The sequence below is a fragment of the Silurus meridionalis genome, chromosome 6, assembly GCF_014805685.1.
Source record: "Silurus meridionalis isolate SWU-2019-XX chromosome 6, ASM1480568v1, whole genome shotgun sequence".
Lineage (NCBI taxonomy): Eukaryota > Metazoa > Chordata > Actinopteri > Siluriformes > Siluridae > Silurus > Silurus meridionalis.
Window position 1 is genome coordinate 19104813 of NC_060889.1, and position 18912 is coordinate 19123724.

At 36.3% G+C, this 18912-nt stretch overlaps 1 protein-coding gene across 3 annotated transcripts in view; it reads right to left on the reverse strand.

The window, feature by feature from the left end:
- The window catches only part of col4a6 (collagen, type IV, alpha 6), a 73169-nt gene that overhangs the window by 44946 nt on the left and 9311 nt on the right, over nt 1-18912 (reverse strand). The window lies entirely within an intron of this gene.

The window sequence follows — 18912 nt, forward strand, 5'->3', positions numbered from 1 at the left end:
AGGGGGGAGTTAAACCCTCCAAATGGGACGCACATCCGTAGTGGCAAAGTTACCAGGTGTCCCCTTTTGACCCTATGATGACTTTAAACATGCTAACAAGCATAGCATTTAAACAATTTCAATTCGTAGCCTCCACTTCCTTTTACTGACACTTGGTACTAAACATTTGGTTATGTCCTTTGTCAACTTTTGGAATTAAGGTACTATTCAATTTTATTGATTCCCCCAAACTATTAAGAATGTCTTTAAATAGAGGAGTCTGGAAAGAATTCCTCTGTTGCTGTGCATGTTTGTAGATCAACAGTACTTTGAGGCACATAATTGACATCTTTTTCTGAAATCCTTTGTTCCAACCGGTAGTGTAATTTCATTTTGTGGTGAGGGTGCAAATTAATGACATTTCTGCGAAGCTCATGGGTTAAACAACAACTTGCAGGAACATGTTTGTCTGCACTCCAATGATAAACGAATACAGCACAAACCGCATGGGATTAAGGATATTAAATTTTGCTTACACACAGGCAATACGTTACTAGTTAATAAATGACCAAGTGCATTGTAGCATATAAATCATTTTGTATAAAAGTGTACAATCCTCTCACATACACAGTAACCACAATCCTTACACCTGCAAGACTTTTTGTGTTATGTTCTCTTTTCCTTTGTACGTGCAAAAGTCAAACACACAATGAGCAAATGTACTATGAACACTATTAATGTGTCATAACGGAAATTCGTTTCTATGTGTCCAACCCCCTGTGCATGACAGTGTGTTTTGTGTTCTCTTGCATTGTGAACAAAAAGCTTTCCTATCTTTAAAACCCGGTTATAATTTGGTTATATGATATACATTTTCATTCATTATTTTGAGGATGTCCTTAATCAACAGCTATGGGAATAAGAAATATTACACTGAAGTGTCAGGATATGTTCTTTTACGTCTGAACTGATTTGTTAAATTAGTTTGGACTTCCTTGCATGTTCTTTATGATTTTATATCCAGGACACCATGTTTTCTGTTGTAAAATATGTCAGGTGAAATTGTAAGAAAGTTACAGAAGTTTTAGGTTGCAATTTAATACTACAGATCTAACGTGGGCATGAAGGTATGACCAGATGCCAGTGGAATAGTTTGCTTTCTGTGAGCTTTTTAAGGTCTTTTCTTCTCACCACTACCTTTCTCTCAATGCTGTCTGAGCTGCCAAATATACTATTAATAGAAGGAGGATGTCTCACTGTCCTGTTATTGGCAGGTAAACCATGGCAAGGATTATACTGAAAGAAGATTCAGATACAACTCATATGGAGTGAAAGTTTGAGAGTGAATGTACAAAGACTCAGTGTGTATCTGTTACAGTAAGACTATGTGTACAAATATTGCAGATACAGTGTGTGTTTAGATTGTGGGTTGGTACAAGACCAGATGTGTGTGTGTGCTAGTGTGCATACCCTGAATGTGGATAAGTCGACAAATTCCTCATCTCCTAGACTAATACAAACAGAGTGCTTGCCAAGTAGACACAAACACACACCCTCACCATCTTAGCTTCAGGTGACCTATGTTAGCTGAGCTGACTCAGCTGTGGTTAGCGCACCCTGCTCTTAGTTGAATTCAAGACAATTTAGGGAGTAAGTCCAAATAACATGAGACAATGCCGCCCCAGATTCTTACACATAGATTTGTATGCATGTTCTAGGAAGAATGCATGCTGCCACTTGCCTGTGTTTCTATAGGGGGTGATGTGATGGGTGGAGGTACATTAGGTAAAAAGATTTCTCTTTCCTGTGCTTTCACAAATAGAGGAGACATTGTAAACCTTGACAAACACACACACACACACACACACACACACACACACACACACACACACACACACACACACACACACGCATGTGTCTCATTTTCGTGAAAACCATCTATTGTGACAGCATTATTAATTATTATTATTTTTATTAATGCACCTAATTAATGCTATGCCTAGACCTAAACTTAATCCAAACCCTAACCTCAGTCACCAAAAGGAAATATAACCTGCAGTTCAAGTACCTACAGGACGAGTAGAAATGCACCTATTAAACAAAACTGTCAGATATTTTAATCCTAATGTGTCCTTGCCACTTAAAAATACATGCATTCTAGACACTTCTATGTGAATGCTTTGCTTTCTTAATCTTACAAAAAACCACCCACCGACCCACCCACACAAACACACACACACACACACACACACACACACACACACACACACACACACACACACACACACACACACAGAGCATAAGGGTCTCTATTCCAACAGGTGGCCCTCATCTAGCTGGTCTGACTTTTATTAACCTTCCTTCCTTCACTCCCTAAAACAGAGTAAGGAAAAAAATCCCTATCCGTCTATCTCTCCCTTCCCCCTTGTCCTCCTCCCTCTGTGTCCCTCTAAACAATGTCCCCTTTCATAGAGGCCGCAGAAGGGCCATGGTCTGGCTAAAAGATTTCCCTGTCTGACATGGCCTTTGTTAGGGAACCATCTCTTCTTATTTTTTTTTGTCCTGGCAGAGTGAATGCCTAACAACAGAGTTACCTACACACCATTAAGCCAGTCTGCCTTTGATGGCAGCCAGTGAGATACGCCCAAGGCGCTGAATAGGGTGGAGAGGTGGAATGGGATGGGGTTGGGAGAAAAACTGAAGAAAGGAGGAGGGGTAAGGAAATAGAAGGAAAAGGAGAATTAAAGGAAGCAATACTACAGAAGACAAAAAAATATCTCTAGAAAACCACTGGTGTGTTCGAAGTTAACATTACTGGCAGCCCAAGCTTCTCAAGGCGACTGTTTCATTTCTCCGCTCAAGTGTTAAAAGGGCCTGGCAAGAATTATGGGGCAGGACGGATGTAACGCAGGAGCTTAATTATGATATATGGTGTCAACCAAAAGACAGAAAGGATGAGGGAGATTTAAACATTTACTACTTAAGGCTCCAGCTAGGATTTTACAAATAATCTGTTAGTATAAAAGTTTGGGGGAAAAAGTTAATTGTCATAAAAGCAAAGCAATGTGTAGGTATTTTTGACAGATAACTGGATTCAGTTCAGGTAAATTCCAATTCAGGTAAAGCCCACTGTATGTGACAAAGAATTGTTCGCATCACTGCAAAGGAAATTTGTGGCCTTTAGGTGTGTGAACTGAAGTAGGTTTTCTATGCCCTGGAGCTACATAGGCATAGTTTTCCTTATTACAAATATGTCAGTTTGATCCTACCAGTCAGTGTTTGAGTTATTACTGTCCCCCCGCCCCTCCCCCCACTTGTCCAAATCTTCTTTCTCAAAGGCAAGCATACACAGATTACCTAAAGCGAAGACTTGTCTTGTCCCTGCCATGTGAAAAGGATCAAGTGAATGTTCTAATAAATCCCATAAGTTTCTTCGTGCAAAATGTTGTTTTACTGAATACATTTATCATATACACAAAGAGAAAAAAACAAACAAAACATCTATATAAGCTCTTATGAATAACTAGCTTTAAAAGCTGTTCTGAGAAATAAAAGGAATGTATATACAGTGTACACTAACAGTGTGCATTTAAATTTTTGTAGATTTGTTATGGTATTTTTTATGATCCATTTTGTTTGGCATTCTCTTGCATCTTATCTTAACTTGAGACCCTTCTCACACACAGCTGAGCAGATCAGTACCTGACAAAGATGGCAAGAGATTTACTTATGTTTTAAAAGACTTGAAAAAATTTGAAGCATTGACTATACTTTTTCACTCACATAAAAGTTAGGAAGGGCATTTTCAGCTGTGAGCCCCAAAAGCTGTGGCAAAGGCTAACAGGTTAAAGTAAATAAGTTTGGGCTCTGACATGTATATAAGTAAAAAGTAGCCATGATTACCTGTCACGCTGGTAACTGGACCTTATGTCATATTAATATATTAATTTTATGTCTCTGTTCTCAGTCATGTTTACATCGCTGACTCCCTCTGTCTCCTCCACATTAGCTATACTTCTTGTTGCCTTCTGCCTTGCTTGTTATTAGCTTTGTAGCCTAGTCTTCATCTGTGGTGTGTGAGAGCCAGAAAATGATACACAAGTGGTAGATTGAAAAATAAGTGCAATGACAAAAAATAGGTTGATGGGCTGAAAACGGCATGCTGTAAGAATAAAAAATATTGATCATGTCACCAAATAGATTAAAACTAAAGTAACAAACCTGGTTTGAAAATGTAAGCAGTTGAAAGTACAGATGTTTATGTAAAAAATTTAATGAGTGAAAGTAAAAAGTTGACAGCACAATAAATAGTAAAATAAAGTACTGATACCAGAAACATCTATGTAACTACAGTAGCAAACTATTTGTACTTCATTATTTCCCATCTCTGATGCCAGAACTTCCACCTGCTGTGCACAGTCAAGGGATCAGGGGAAACAGAGAAAGATCCCCATTAGGAAGTCAACCAGGTGTTATGCTGGCACCCTCATATTTGCCCCTTTTATCACTCAGATTTATCCTGCTTTGAACTGTACTGGAGGCAACTGGTGAGCTTACTTTCAGTATAATGTGATTTTTTTTGGGTTATGGCACTGGACTGGAGGTTAAAAGTTAAGCATGACCTCAAAAACAGAAACTTGTGAGGTAAACATGTAGCATTTGGATGGAACTTGGTTGTATTGAATGAAGGCCTCAGGAATGGGATTTTCAGGGAACATACAGAATCCCTGTCCATGTATGAATGAACATATACTTACATTCTTGCACATAAATTTTTTTCAGAAAAGGTCTGTATTAGTGAAACTTATTGGGATTAATTTTTTTCACTAACAATTAGAACATTTTCACACAGAAATACAAGCACACACTTCCTGTGAAAATCTGCTTAGATGAAGATCTCTTCCATGTTCAGGGTGCATAAGTTCAGAAAATCAAATAGAATAGTAAAAAATCAAATGTAAATAATTGTACACTATGCACACAATACAACTTATTTGCTTTTTTCATTAAGACCACTTCTATACTTTTAAATTGGCCTATGATGGAGAGTTGATCAAATCATTTTTTGGTGAACTCTGCAGTGCTAACATGCTCAAAGAAGAAATAGGCATTTAAGAATGTGCCCCTCTTCAGATGAGCCATAATAAGAAGGATCAAGGATAATGTGTAAGTTTTTGGAGTTTCAGCTGCAAAACAAATCGTAATTCTGATCTTATCTCCTTAGTGTTAGATGAGAGTTGTAAAGCACATGACACAGCCCAGTTATTTATCTTTGTACGTAGAATAACGCAGAACTTTCAGAGTACCGAGGAGCTTGAAGCAATGCGGTCGATTAAAGGGGTGGCAACAGGGAATGATTTGTTCATGGTGGAAAATGCATGCTTGGACAAGCTGGAACTGAAATGGGACAAACTGGCAGGTGTTACAACGGATGGTTGTTCAAATCTGACATGGAAAAATGTCAGAACTTTGAAGCGGATGCGGGATTAAGTGAATGAAATGAACCCTGAACAATAATTGGTGTTCTGTAAGTATTTGGAGGTATTATGTAAGTCAGTGGTTAAAATGTATTTATTGATGTTCATCAGGGCAAGAGCAAAGATTCATCAACAATATGTTGCAGTTTTGAAGCAGCATAAAACTGAACATCATGACATACAGTAGGCTACCACAGAGCTGTCAGATGGCTCAGGCTGGGCAAAGTTCTTAAAAAAGTATGAACCTTCAGATCAGAGATTCAAGAGTTCTGTGGGAAGAAAATTAAAGACATCCTAGCGCTCAGATGCAGACTAGATAGCAGTTTTTAAATTTGCTGTTGTTGCAACTGCACTAATGAATAAACTAAATACCAAACTTCATTGCAAAGGCCTTTTTGTACATGCAATGTGCAGCCAATTCTTTCATGAGCAAACTGCAATTGTTTTAAGCTAATGGAATGCAAATTTCCGACCCACTTGCCAACACTAAAAAAAGCATGATCAGAGGAAAATTGTCCACACATGAGAAGGCATGCTCAGAAGACGTTAGATCCAATTATATCTAATGTCTTCTGAGCATGCCTTCTCATGTGTTTGTTATATTTAATTTTATTTTTAATACAAAAAGCAATAAAGTTCATTAATTGTTGGTCTCAAACATGCACATCTTCAGTACTGTTTTGTGAAGGTTAAAAGTGTTATGTGCAAAATAAAATTAATTAGTGATATAATGATATCTATTTTATATGTACGATTATATTAGATATATATTTTTTTGTATGCACATATGAACTACATTTTTAATACCCTTATCATAACATGTATTTTTTTTTTTTACCAGTAACAGCTATTCCAAACCATATAATTCACTGCTTTTTAATAAAGTGATAACAAATATTATTATGCAGAATCATGTTTAGCCAATTAGTTCGGCCCTTCAAAACAGTTCCAGTTTTTCTTGTGGTCCCTTCAGAAAATTAATTGTCCAAGCCTGCTGTAGATGGATTTGGACATTAATGTAATAATATGCCTAGTATTTCTTGTATTCACCAAATGTATTTTTCGTCTTTCATCTGAGTGCTATACAGAGTCAATGTATTCCAGTGATTCATTACTTTCTCTTTATCACTCCTGAGTAACAAACCACTTATCATTTCATCAAAACCACAAAGTGTCCAAACCCCAGACATTTCAGCATTTCTCATCCTACAGTGATACCTGTCAGAGCTCTACTTACATGACCCCTCATCCCCATTATAGACATAAACATGATTAGTATGTTAAATATTACAAATATTGTGTCATAATTGTTAGTCCCTTTTTGACAGGATTTTCTGAAAAAATCAATTAGGAAGTAATTTAAGTTGATACAAGCTAGAGTCATAATCTTTAGAAATTTGAGTTCATATCTGAATAGTATAGGATGACATATTGATTAGTATTCAATACTATTGATTAGTACTGCCCTTTGAAGTAGGCGATTTAAAACATTAGCATGATTATCATGTGACACATAGGCATAGTAAAAAGAAGTCTGGAAATTCTGCTAATAAATAAATAAATAAATAAATAAATAAATAAATAAATAAATGAATGAATGAATGAATGAATGAATGAATGAATGAATGTACAGGGTTCCATTGAGCTTTCAGTGCTAAAAACTGAATGTCCTGGATTTAATGTCACTGCAGTGTATATCAGCTTTGCTAGCATATCTAAAGATTTGTAGTAAAAACAACAGAAAGTGTATTAGCAATGTTTTGGTCCAGTCACCATAACCATCTGAATTCAACTTGGTACAGATTCTACAAATCTCTGAAACTTTATTAGGAGAAATTAACACTTCATCCCAAAGACATTAACTTGAATAATGTTTTGACGATGGTGGTGACTTGTTGTGTCTCATAAATTAGTCCAAAACCTCTTATAGCTGTTTAATTGTGTTTAAATCTGCTGACAAGTACAAGCAATAAAATATTTGTGAAACTACTCAGCGCACCTTGAATGTACAGAGAGCCCTAAACTGAGCTACTAAAAGGAACATAATGTACTGCTTTTTTTCCCATGTTAGGGCAGCCGCTTTATGAGTGACTGAATGACAGTCTGTAACCCAATTACTTGCTTGTCGTCTTTTTTATGTTTCTTCACACACCTGCAAGCTATGCTCAGTGCTTCCATCCCTCTTCCATTACATTCATGCATTGTGTTGCCTCACCTCATCTTCAGTAAAAAGCAAGCAATGCGTGACCCAGTACAAACTTACCAGTTCACTGCAAGTAAGATTTTCGTTTGTGTATTCAGAAACCAGCTTACTTTGCACATGTGATCTTTCTGAATAGAAGGGACTGGCAGAGGGAAGAAGTGAAAACAAGATTGCTGAAGCACATAATTTCAGAGAGAGGCAAATGTGTTTGACACAATGAAATGTCAATGTCGCCTGCAGGTAGACAATTTCAAAAGAAAACGTGAGCTCAAATGTGAGCTTATTGTGTGTTATTGCATGCATCTATGTGGGAGGATGAAACATTTCAACAATAAGAAAATTATTTTGATCATTGAGATTAAAGGCTCAGCATAGTCTTTGCTAATACCTGCATGTCTACAATAGGGGGGTATGAAAGAGAGGAAATGCCTCTTTCTACTAGAAAAAAAGATTGTCAAGGGCCAAAGATGAATGAGAGAAGATAATATCTCAGAGTGGCTCATAGGATCACCATGAACATAGACTATAGCATCACTTTAATGTTGCCGTAATGTTCTCCAATTAACACACCTCCACACTAGTGTAGTGTATAAGTTTTTTCTTTGTTTAAATAGACACAACCCCAGAAACACAGAGGCATGTCAAAAAGTAGCTTAGGATGTTTCAAACAATTGACCACAATCACTAAAAGATGGCCCAGATTACAGTCAGGGAAGTATGATATTTGTCATCCCTTCTCTAGTCAATCATTGTAAGAGTCTAGAAATGGAGAGTTCCTTCCCTCCGACTGTGGTTTTCTCCCTTTCTATATCACCATATTCTCTCTGCTCTTATTTCACATTTCTCTTAGACACACATGCTCACACACTGACATTCCTAAGAGATCAGATAGGCCGTTTCTATGGCAACTCTGCCACTTAGTCCCGCTCTACATATATTATTAAGTGGATTAGATACAACTGCATAGTGAATAATGAGCAGGATCAGACTGAAACCTCCTTTTAAATCTCATCGTATACACACCCATCATTACATGCCTGAAATCCAAACTGCTGAAGTGATTAAGGAAGCATACAAGGTAGAGACAGTAAAGACAGAGTAGCTATGGGTGAGAGCAGGAGGGAGACAAAAGATTTTGCTCACAAATAGAATGTCATTGCAAATGGCTTCTACAAAAAGCAATGATTTGTGACTAGTATCCTTGGGCTCTTTCTTGCTGCAATCCGTTCTGTTTATATCCTTTTCTGTTATATACAAAAGGGTGATCTCTTTGCCAGAGAGCTTAAATCAAGACATCTTCTAAGGTTAGCAATAGAGCAGAAATATACCACAATACTTCATGAGGCATCTTTGGACATCTTCATGATAAACAGTATAGTATAACATGATATTTCATTTTGCACTAGCTTTACTAAGAATGCCAACTATAGAACAATGGATCTTGAGATAAAAGAAATGAAAATAAAGCAATTGTTGAAAAATAGTCTGAATGTATGATTTTAAATGCATGATTGCCACATTCATAGTATATTCATCATTCATTAGTAAGAGAAATGAAAAAGATGAAACGATCTGAGAGAAGAAAAGCACAGAAAAAAATTTAAGAGTCCAAAACTGAGTGATTGAGAAAGCAAATTATTTGGCCAACCCGGTCACTGGGTTGCCCTGTGACCTCTGAAGAAAGCCCAGTTAGCGAGTATGAAGGATGAAAGGAACAAGACCTAAATGTCTCATTTTACACAGCTGAGAAGAGACAGTGAAGCTCTACCGCTGTCACGCCACACCCACTCCGTATGAGGCCTTTACAATGATAATTTGATGCTTTCCTTAGCTATGGAAAAAACCCTATACATTAGAATGAGCCTTTCTATAACGAGGCACCATGGGAGGTCAGTTAGAGACCCACCATATACAGCCTTCTGTAATCTCGCACTTTACCAACTTACATATGGACAAAGATGTTATAGGAAGACCACACACACACACACACACACACACACACACACACACACACACACACACACACAAAATCATCCATTCTTTCTTTTTTCCCCACTTAAAGGCAGACTAAAATCGTAGCTTTCCTATTGTTCTAAAAAAAAATTTCAGCTGGGGCTGAAAACAGCCTTTTTACCTACAAAGGTGAAGTTGGAAAAAGGAGGCCCAACACCACGATATCTCTCCAGAGACTTGGAAATTTTTGCATGAGAGGTAGCAGAATTGTATTTAACCAGAAATATGTAAAATGCAAAGGAACACATGGCCAGCTGGTTCAATCTTGCTTGCTTGCATATGAGCAGTTACAGTGGGTTTAATTAGCAGCTCTGAAATCTCCTAATCCTTCTCACAATGCAGTGATTAAAATGCCTTCAGATTTGTTTCACATTTAGTAAAAAGTAGCTGCCATATTTGACCACATTTTGTGATGTAGATTTTCAACTGTCTTTTAAATTGCTAAATCTCATTAACAATGTGGTCAAACTCTCACTGGGTTTCAAATGTGCCAGTGTAAATAATGTGGCACTGTAAAGAACATTCCATTTATCTAAAGGCAAACATATAATATATAAAGAGTGAATATGTTTAATTGCATGTGTTGCATAGCAAGAGAAATTCATCAATTCCTCCCATGGTTAAAAATTATAGATGAAGTTTTTCTCTGTGTGTTTGCAATCCTTGAGCTACCAAACAGTGCCAGCATGCTGACACAATTTGGAACTTAAGGGTATTCAGGTACCAAACTTACATCAACTTATTCCAGTTTTTTACAATCTATACAAATTAGATTGTTATTGCAGTCACATTTCAAACTGCTCTACAATTATACATAAAACATACCAAATATATTTTAAACATATCCTGAACTAAATATAAAGAAAAGAACCTGAAGCTTTTTATTCACATTTAGGGTGACATTATAATTCAAAACATTTTAAATGCTCTGTACTTTCAGAATTTGCATTTGGGGGTGTAACATGCTTGTCCACTCAGTGTTAAATGCATCTTTTCAGACAACAGCTGATTTATGATGGGAGACCCTCATTACAATTGGCATTCTTTCCTTTTTTTTTTAAGAATGTGTGTGTGTTTGTGTGTGTGTGTGTGTGTGTGTGTGTGTGTGTATGTGTGTGTTTGTGTGTTTTGACAGAACTAACCACTATCATAGATCAGCTAAACACAGCAGTTTTCACAACCCACCTAAAAATCCCACCTGCTCCAAACTTTTACAAATCAACATTTTTCCAAGATCCTTATAAAGAAAGCATGCCCACCACTTTTAGACTTTGACCACCACAGCTCATGCTGTGAGCCCTTCTTCCTAGTAACAAATATGAACACAAGGAAACATGGACAACTGAGTGCACCTTTAGTCCTCACCTGAAGCTGAGTCTCATTTCTGAAAATGTGTAGAATTATCCAAGATGTCAATGTAAGATTATTTTATGACTATAAAATATACAAATAAAATACAAATGTAATTTAAATGTAAAAAAAACCCCTCCTAAATTCTCTGATTGATTACATTAATTGGAAAAACTGTAACTCGTCTTAAAAGTCAAATTGATATCCCCTTCTCTGCTCTGAGAATACTGACCAGACATTTGCAAATAACATAAAGTAACATAAAGTAAAAATACTCTGAGAAGCTCATATTCTCCACTCAGATGAAATATTTGACCTGTTTTGGCGTAGACATTTCTCTTGATAGATCTGTGAGAGCCTGGCTGCATGTCATACACCACTTTTTTTTTAAGATGAATTTTAAAGAACTAAATAGACATGACAAAAAATCCATTCCATTTTCTTCCATGTTTCAAGTTAAAAAAATATTGGGGATGCAAACTTTTCAACCAAAAGTGTAAAAGTTGAACTGCTTAAATGTGAACAGCTATTTATTGAAAGTTCAAGACAAATCTTTTGTTCTGTTCTCCTGACTGGTCATTGTCCTTCCTCTGCTGTTTGTTTTGAATTCTCTCTACTTACTTCACATCAAGTCTAAACATGCAAATGTTTTATAAATGATGCGATTTCAAAATGAGACTGAAGTGTATTGGTGCTGAAGTGTGAGAGGGAGCTCTTATTTCTTTTTCTGAAGCATTATGTTTTGACTTCCTTCTTACAGAAGCTTATGGGTGGATTTGGAACAAAATGTACATGAATTTGCACTGAACATGAGCTCCTGGTTAAACTGTCATGAGTAGAATGTGTTTGTGAAAGACAGCATGTATTCTGGGAATCAAGAAGTTAAAGGGCAATGACCTGGATGAGAGTTAACCATGAACTGGCACAAATTTAGTCTTGCCGATGTATAGGGCAGTATAACTGCCTTTGTTTTTTTAATGTTCTGCATTTTTCTGACTAGGACACACCAGTGACAAACCAACAACAAGAAAGTATTTAGAACCCCTAAAAGTACATGAAACGCAGAGAAGGTGCAAGTTATTCACGTGGAAACATTCCTTTCACGCTTGCTTTCCAATGTTAATTTACCAGGACACCTCAATAAGTCTCAGTGTACACGCCACACATCAGTTGTTATAAAATATGATACACAATGGCCAATCAGCAACCTGCTTTATCTTTACCGTCAGAAGCCATTCCATGAGATACGGCGAAACTGTACTAACATTAACATGGGCATTATGGTACATGGGTCAGGTGGTACCCTCATGATGTTTCATTCTGAACAGATTTGATTTGCCCTTATTTACTTCTGTTAAGGGGATCAGTTTTCTTTAAATCAGAACTGTGGACACGGGAATGCCTGTGAAAGTATGTTCCATCACACTTGATAAGCTTGTGATAAAAACATGTGTAATGATCTCAAAATGCAAGGTCTATGAACAAGGTGCTACATTTCTATGCTGATTCTAAAGATTTACCTAAGACCTTAAACTCATGTTTTATTCCTCTTCTTCCTTTTTTTTTTAGATTAGTAACCACAGCAAAACTAAAGTATAGGAATAAGATAAAAAATAAGATCAAGTCCCGACAACAGATTCTGGAAACTGAAAAAATGCCCAGATGAGAAATATGTCTGCATTCTGAGACACACGGTTACTCAAATAAAATAAAACGATAAAACTACACTACAAATAACAAAAGCCCTTAGAGGCAATGTAATCCACATTTAACATTGACGTCCCGTTCCATTAAATCTTAAAGAAAATTATTTAGAAACTAGTCGATAGAAGGGGGTTTATGAGTTTATAGAATGTAGTTTGTTATTTATTAATTGAGTTGTTTGTTTTTAATCACTTTCGATGCCCCTCTGATTCAGATGAAGAGCTACCACTTTGTTTTTGCATTATATTGATTACTATTATCATTAAGATCAAATAAAAGAAATGATTGTGCAACACACCCAATGTGTGCAAATTACTGTAAAATATATATATACATTTTTGAGAAAGTTAAGTATGCAGAAAACATTATATCCTACAACCCTTTTTACAGTTGGCCATGAGCCACATGCCACCAGGAACATGTGCACAACACTCACATTCTACTGACTATTATCCAGTTGATCCATGACACCTAAATAATGTTATAATCATAAACATATACACATAGAAACATATAAACAATTATTTGTGAGTTCAGCATGTAGTTCTGGCTGCTATGCACATGGTATACATTTTCTCACAGGAAACTGTGTTTCAAATGTTTTGTGAAGGAAGTAAATAAAGAGAATCATATAGACAAAGTACAAGACCTAAGGCATGTTTCCATCCTGATCCTACCAGAGATGTGTTAGCCATCTGTCAACCTCTTTTTTTCTCCTTCTTCTCAGTGGACTGGTTTATATGTCTATATCTAAAGTTTTATCGAGATTACACTTGTCAGCAGTAGCAAAATCCCATGATCCTCAAAAAATGCTAGACTTTTGTGTTAAAATGGCATGTGCAAATGCCATGTGAATTGGTAAATAACAATGACTATAAAAGGGATTTGAAGACATCAACCATTTTCTAGCTAATTAGCAGTCAAAACAGCTGGCTCCAGCTTGTTGTACTAAATAATTTAAAGTTTTTCATGGTCAGGACATGCAGAAACACCACAGTAAACATCTGGGAGAATTAAACTCACTAACAGCATACAGTACATCAAAAATATTTTTCAAAGCTATAACATTCAGCTGCTCCAAAGTTTCCCAATGTTTCTGCTTCCAATGCTCTTGAAAACAGGAAAAAACAGACTAATTATCAGATCAAATATCCATTAGGTTAATGTGCTATGATTAGCTATGAACCATTTTAAGTTGCTTCTCTTCGCATTGCTTGACAAAGCACACATTTTAAAAAGCTCCATGGCTTAGTTATTTGCACTTTGGGTATTTGCCTAGGTTACATGGAGAACAGAGAAACCCCTCTGACAGATTTAAGGAGCTTACACTATTACACACTGCATGTGATTTGTTACATGTGAACCAGTTTGCTGCTAATGAAGACACTGAAAGAGATGCTGAACAGAGTGTGTAGACTTTCAGTGGGAATCAGGGGATAGAGAACAAAAACAATTACACAGTGCTCTAAACTGATTATTGAACACTATGGGTGTACTGGTACAAAATTTTTGCGGTTCTGTACGTACCGCAATTTTTAAGTCACGGTTTGGTTCAATTTTGATATGGTTAGGAGGAAGAAGTTTATTATTATTAACATTCGTGATCAACATTTGAATAGCTTAAATTCTTTTTATTTAAATAAAATGCCTGCTTGTTTAAATATAAACAAATATTAATAATCCATATTAAATCTAATTAATGCAATTCACTTTTTTATTGTATTGATTTTTTAAATAGTGAATTAAATTGGCAGAAAATAAATTGATTAAATGAAATTTAATAAATAGAAAATTCAATTAAATAGTTTACATTTGTTAAACCTAATTTGGGTAAAAAAGAATGTGTATGTAAGAGGGTGTGTGTGTATCTATGTGTGTTTTGTACATTTAATATTTTATTTTCTAAAGATATGTTCTACTTAACTGTTCTACTTATTTCAGTACACTTTAACGAATGTCCTTTAAGAGAAATTCTTTGACGCTGAACATAAAACACTAAAGAATCTATAGATCTAGCGTTAGCCGCTAGCCACTTCCTGGTTAGCGGTTAACGCTATCGCTATGGATGCTGTAGCGTTTTCATGCATGCACAAATCAAATCCTTTTTGCGGTACAGAGTGAGTAGACACAGTGACACTGCACTAACTTTAGTTTCTTTTTTTATACCCCTGGCACTTTTATGTATGTTTTCAACTTTTCAAACTTGCGGGAACTCAGATTTATGTTCTGCACGTAAAAAAAACCCCTCAGAACTATGTTCTGCATGTAAAAAGGATTGCCTTCGGTACGTGTGTTCCGAACCGAAAGCCCTGTACCAAAATATTTTTGTAGAAATGCGTGTACTGTTACACCCCTATTGATCACACATTTGTTTTTGCTGTAATACATTTAAAATCTTTACTACTTCCAAGCTACAGGCTGACATTTAATGAAGCCTTATCCTGAGAAGGACCCTCTTGACCGAAGCCTCAAGATTATGTGCAGGAGCACAAAGAAATGTGCTGGAGCACAGCCTGAAAGCCCACATTACTCTATCAATTCATCATTACTTAACAGCCCATCAAACTGTGCCAGTGTGCTAAGCAATAGTGTTTCCCATGACATTTTCATTTATCTCTGTTTGTCTCAGGATCACTAAAGGTAGCATATTTGAAATGCAAAAATGCATACTTGATTGAATTTTGTCAAAGCCAGCAGTTGCACAACTGTACCAATAAATGAGAGCGTATATATAAGGTCACTGCAGTGGCTATTTAACAGATGCCTTTCTCAAAGAAAAATGACAGAACCTGTCAAGTGTCATGTTCAGGCTCTGAGTCATGGACTGGAGAGTAGGGACCTTAAAATACAGTATATTTTAAGGTCAGTGTATTTATCGCAGTGTTTGCACATCCAGCATAGCTACACAATGATGCACTTACTCAGTTAAGCTTGCTGACTAGCAACTAAATCGAAGAAAAAAAAAAAAAAAGATTCTTAGTAACATAGTGTTCAATAATTTTACAGCATCTCATTAACTCATAAAAGCATTATATCAAATATCTGACTCATCTTTGGTGTAACAAATTAGCTGTAACTAATTAAGATAATAAGATGTCAGGTTTTTTGTTGTTGTTTTTATCCAATGTGTTCTCTTGGAAGGAAGATGAAAGGAACAAGGCCCTGAAACATGAGCATTAGTGTTAGATGAATCCAAAGAGTCAAAGACTGTAAAACAACACTATTAGTTGTGTTTGGTACACTTTAACCTATTCAATTTCACAGTTTTAAGCTCAGCTCTAATGCAGCTTGATGAGATTTATTTAGGAGCAGCGCTAAATGGAGATAGTCATCTCCAAATAGATAGAAAGAGGTGTAGAGCAGTACAAAAATAACTCAAAAAGGTCTAGACGTGTGTGCCTGTGTGCGTTTTCCCCATCCTCACCCTCTTGAAACAAGCACTAAACTATAAAATTAGTTGGTAAATTATTTACTGCCATGTTTTTTTTTCTCTCATACCAATCATCAGTATAAGAAGCATCATCCTTAACAGCTCTATTGTGCGATTCTGGTTAAGTTTATACTGGTGGTTCATGCTCCATTGCTTGACCTATGATCTGTTAGAGGGACAGTTCATACGCATGCAAACTTGACAGTCACAATTCTTTACCAGGATTACTGTGGGTTTGTGTGTGCTTAAGCTGTATAATGTCACAAACTTAAGCAACATCAGCTTTTACAGACAACATGCTCCTGAGTTTACCTCATAACTGTCAGCAACTGATATGCTGGAATGCTTGGAGCCAGCAAGGCAAGGCATGCCAATCTTTCAAGCAAAATCAATGGAATAAGTTAAAAGTACTAGATGGATGGTTGAGTGAGAGAAATGAATAGATGGGGGGTGTTTGTTTGGGAGAAATGGGTGGGTGGGTAAGTCAGGGGTCTAGGAAAAGCAAACAATTATACTTCTATGAACATGTCTTGGCACTAGCTCCACAATATACCTGAAAAACAAGAGACCTGGCCCCTAACAACATTCCTGCTCCTCACACGAGATCTCTGTTTAGTCCTCATCCACATTCCTCCCTTGTTCCAGGGGCCACCATATCTCATCTCCCCACAAACACAGTGACTTTAGTCAAGATATGATCCCCAAACACCACCTTTCAACCCCCATTCCAAGAGCATCAAACAGTCTTCCAAGCCTAAGAGCCCTTCCCTAGCACCTCAGGCTCTTTATTCATACCTCTTCCACTGGCATGTAAATGATCTGACTGGAGTTTGTAAAAAGCTGATAACAATCCTTCCAATCTTGTTCTTATGCAATTGAGTCTATAGCATTCTATAGTCTACAGCATTCTAGCTTATATAGCATTAAAAATAGTATCACTCAGGCTACTCATTCTGAGTGGATCATGTCCCAGCAAGCACTGTAAAAAAGGGATCTGAGTAAATCTACAAGAAGTGGTTTGGATTTTTAGAGTGGAATCTCCAACTAAAATTGTTTGAAAGGTTCATTTACCTTTACTATTTAAAGTAGGAGTTCTAGGAAACTAGGAAATATGACTTGATTAATAGACAAAAATGGCTTTTTATTTTGTGAGAATTGAATTTTAAACACATTGGTTAATCTGTGATGTGTCTTTGCTAAAGAATGTCCTGTATTTTTTGTATAATAAGAACAACTATTGCTGTTATTGTTGTACTAGTAGGTTAGTCAGTCAGTTTGTTTGGTTTGATGCAGGTTCAATTGATAATTGTATTAGTATATTTATTATTAAGTAATATTAATATGCATAATGAACATGTCAGATAAAAATTATGTCCCAGACCCTTCACATGATCTTTTTTTTTTTTTAACTGTACCAAAAGCTAGAGTAAAAGATTGAGAATTCAATCAAAAGCTTTGTTTTAAACTGCATGGAAAGTGTCCTTCACAAGTCCCATTTACAACTATATAACATTTTATTATTAATGTCCTTCCAGACAGATACTATGCCCCCTTCTCTACACTGTACATATATGAGAATGTCTTGGTGGTAAAGCCCTACAACCAAAATCCAGATTATTTCCACTTTAAACTTATATGGATATTTTAATGCACATTGAGGTCACCATCTGCCACTTAAAGTGTCTCCTCAGACATGGTCAGTGTATGCACAGAGGAACCTTGCTGGATGGTGTGAAGGCAGCACTTGAAAGCAACAGCAATATCACAGAGCTGTGCCGGGGAAGGTGATGACTAGAACTATAGATAAAGAATGTAGTGAGAAGCATTCGCTTTTGTGAGCTAATCGATGTATAGCTAAATCCAGAAGAATCATCCTCAATCTGGACACCTTATATAGAGAATTATTATATGAATGTTTGTGTAACATGCCATGAAAAGTAATATACTTGCTCAGCGAAATATAAACGGATTACTCTCCATATACAGATTTGTTCTCCTTAACGTTTACCCTATAAATAATGAGGTTTATCAGATAACAGATTTATACCATTAGATAAAGTCATATAGATTTTCATATTATTATAACACTTTCACTTTAGGAGTTGCTCTAACTTTTAGCCTGTAATTAAAGCCATAGTCTTCACTTATGATACCACTTGAAGCTGCAAAAAGGTTGGTTTTGTTTCACAATGTTAAAAGGCCATGGTATCAATGCATCAAAGAAAAAAAAAAGCACAAACTCTGTGGAGGAAATTAAGAAATCAGTATAAAGTATAATTTGATTAGCAATAGATCATATGGAATATGGAAAAAAACATGTTTGAATCTCTTTTAAGAAGTAAGTTTTTCAAACTCATCAAACAAATTTAAGCATAATTTGTGCTTGGGTGCTACATTCGTTCACACAGATATAACAGGGATGTGTATCAGAAAAATCCTCACCCTGGTTTAGAACCAAAGCACACATGTGGGTTCTGCTGTATCTCACAGTGACCTCAGGAAATTGAGCTCAACAGGCCACAAGCCGCAGCAGACTCCCTTAATCACCACTACAGGAAACAACCATTCAGTTGTGTAGAGAAACTGTAGCTTCAAAATATAACCAAATAAACAAAAAAAAAACCTCAATATAATTATGGCCCAGAGCCCAGGGGAACACTTTAGACTCAACCCCAAAACATGGCAATGTTTTTGGATATTATGAAAAAAAGAGTTGGAAATTTAAATCTTTTCGGAATTGTGCTATGATAAAATCT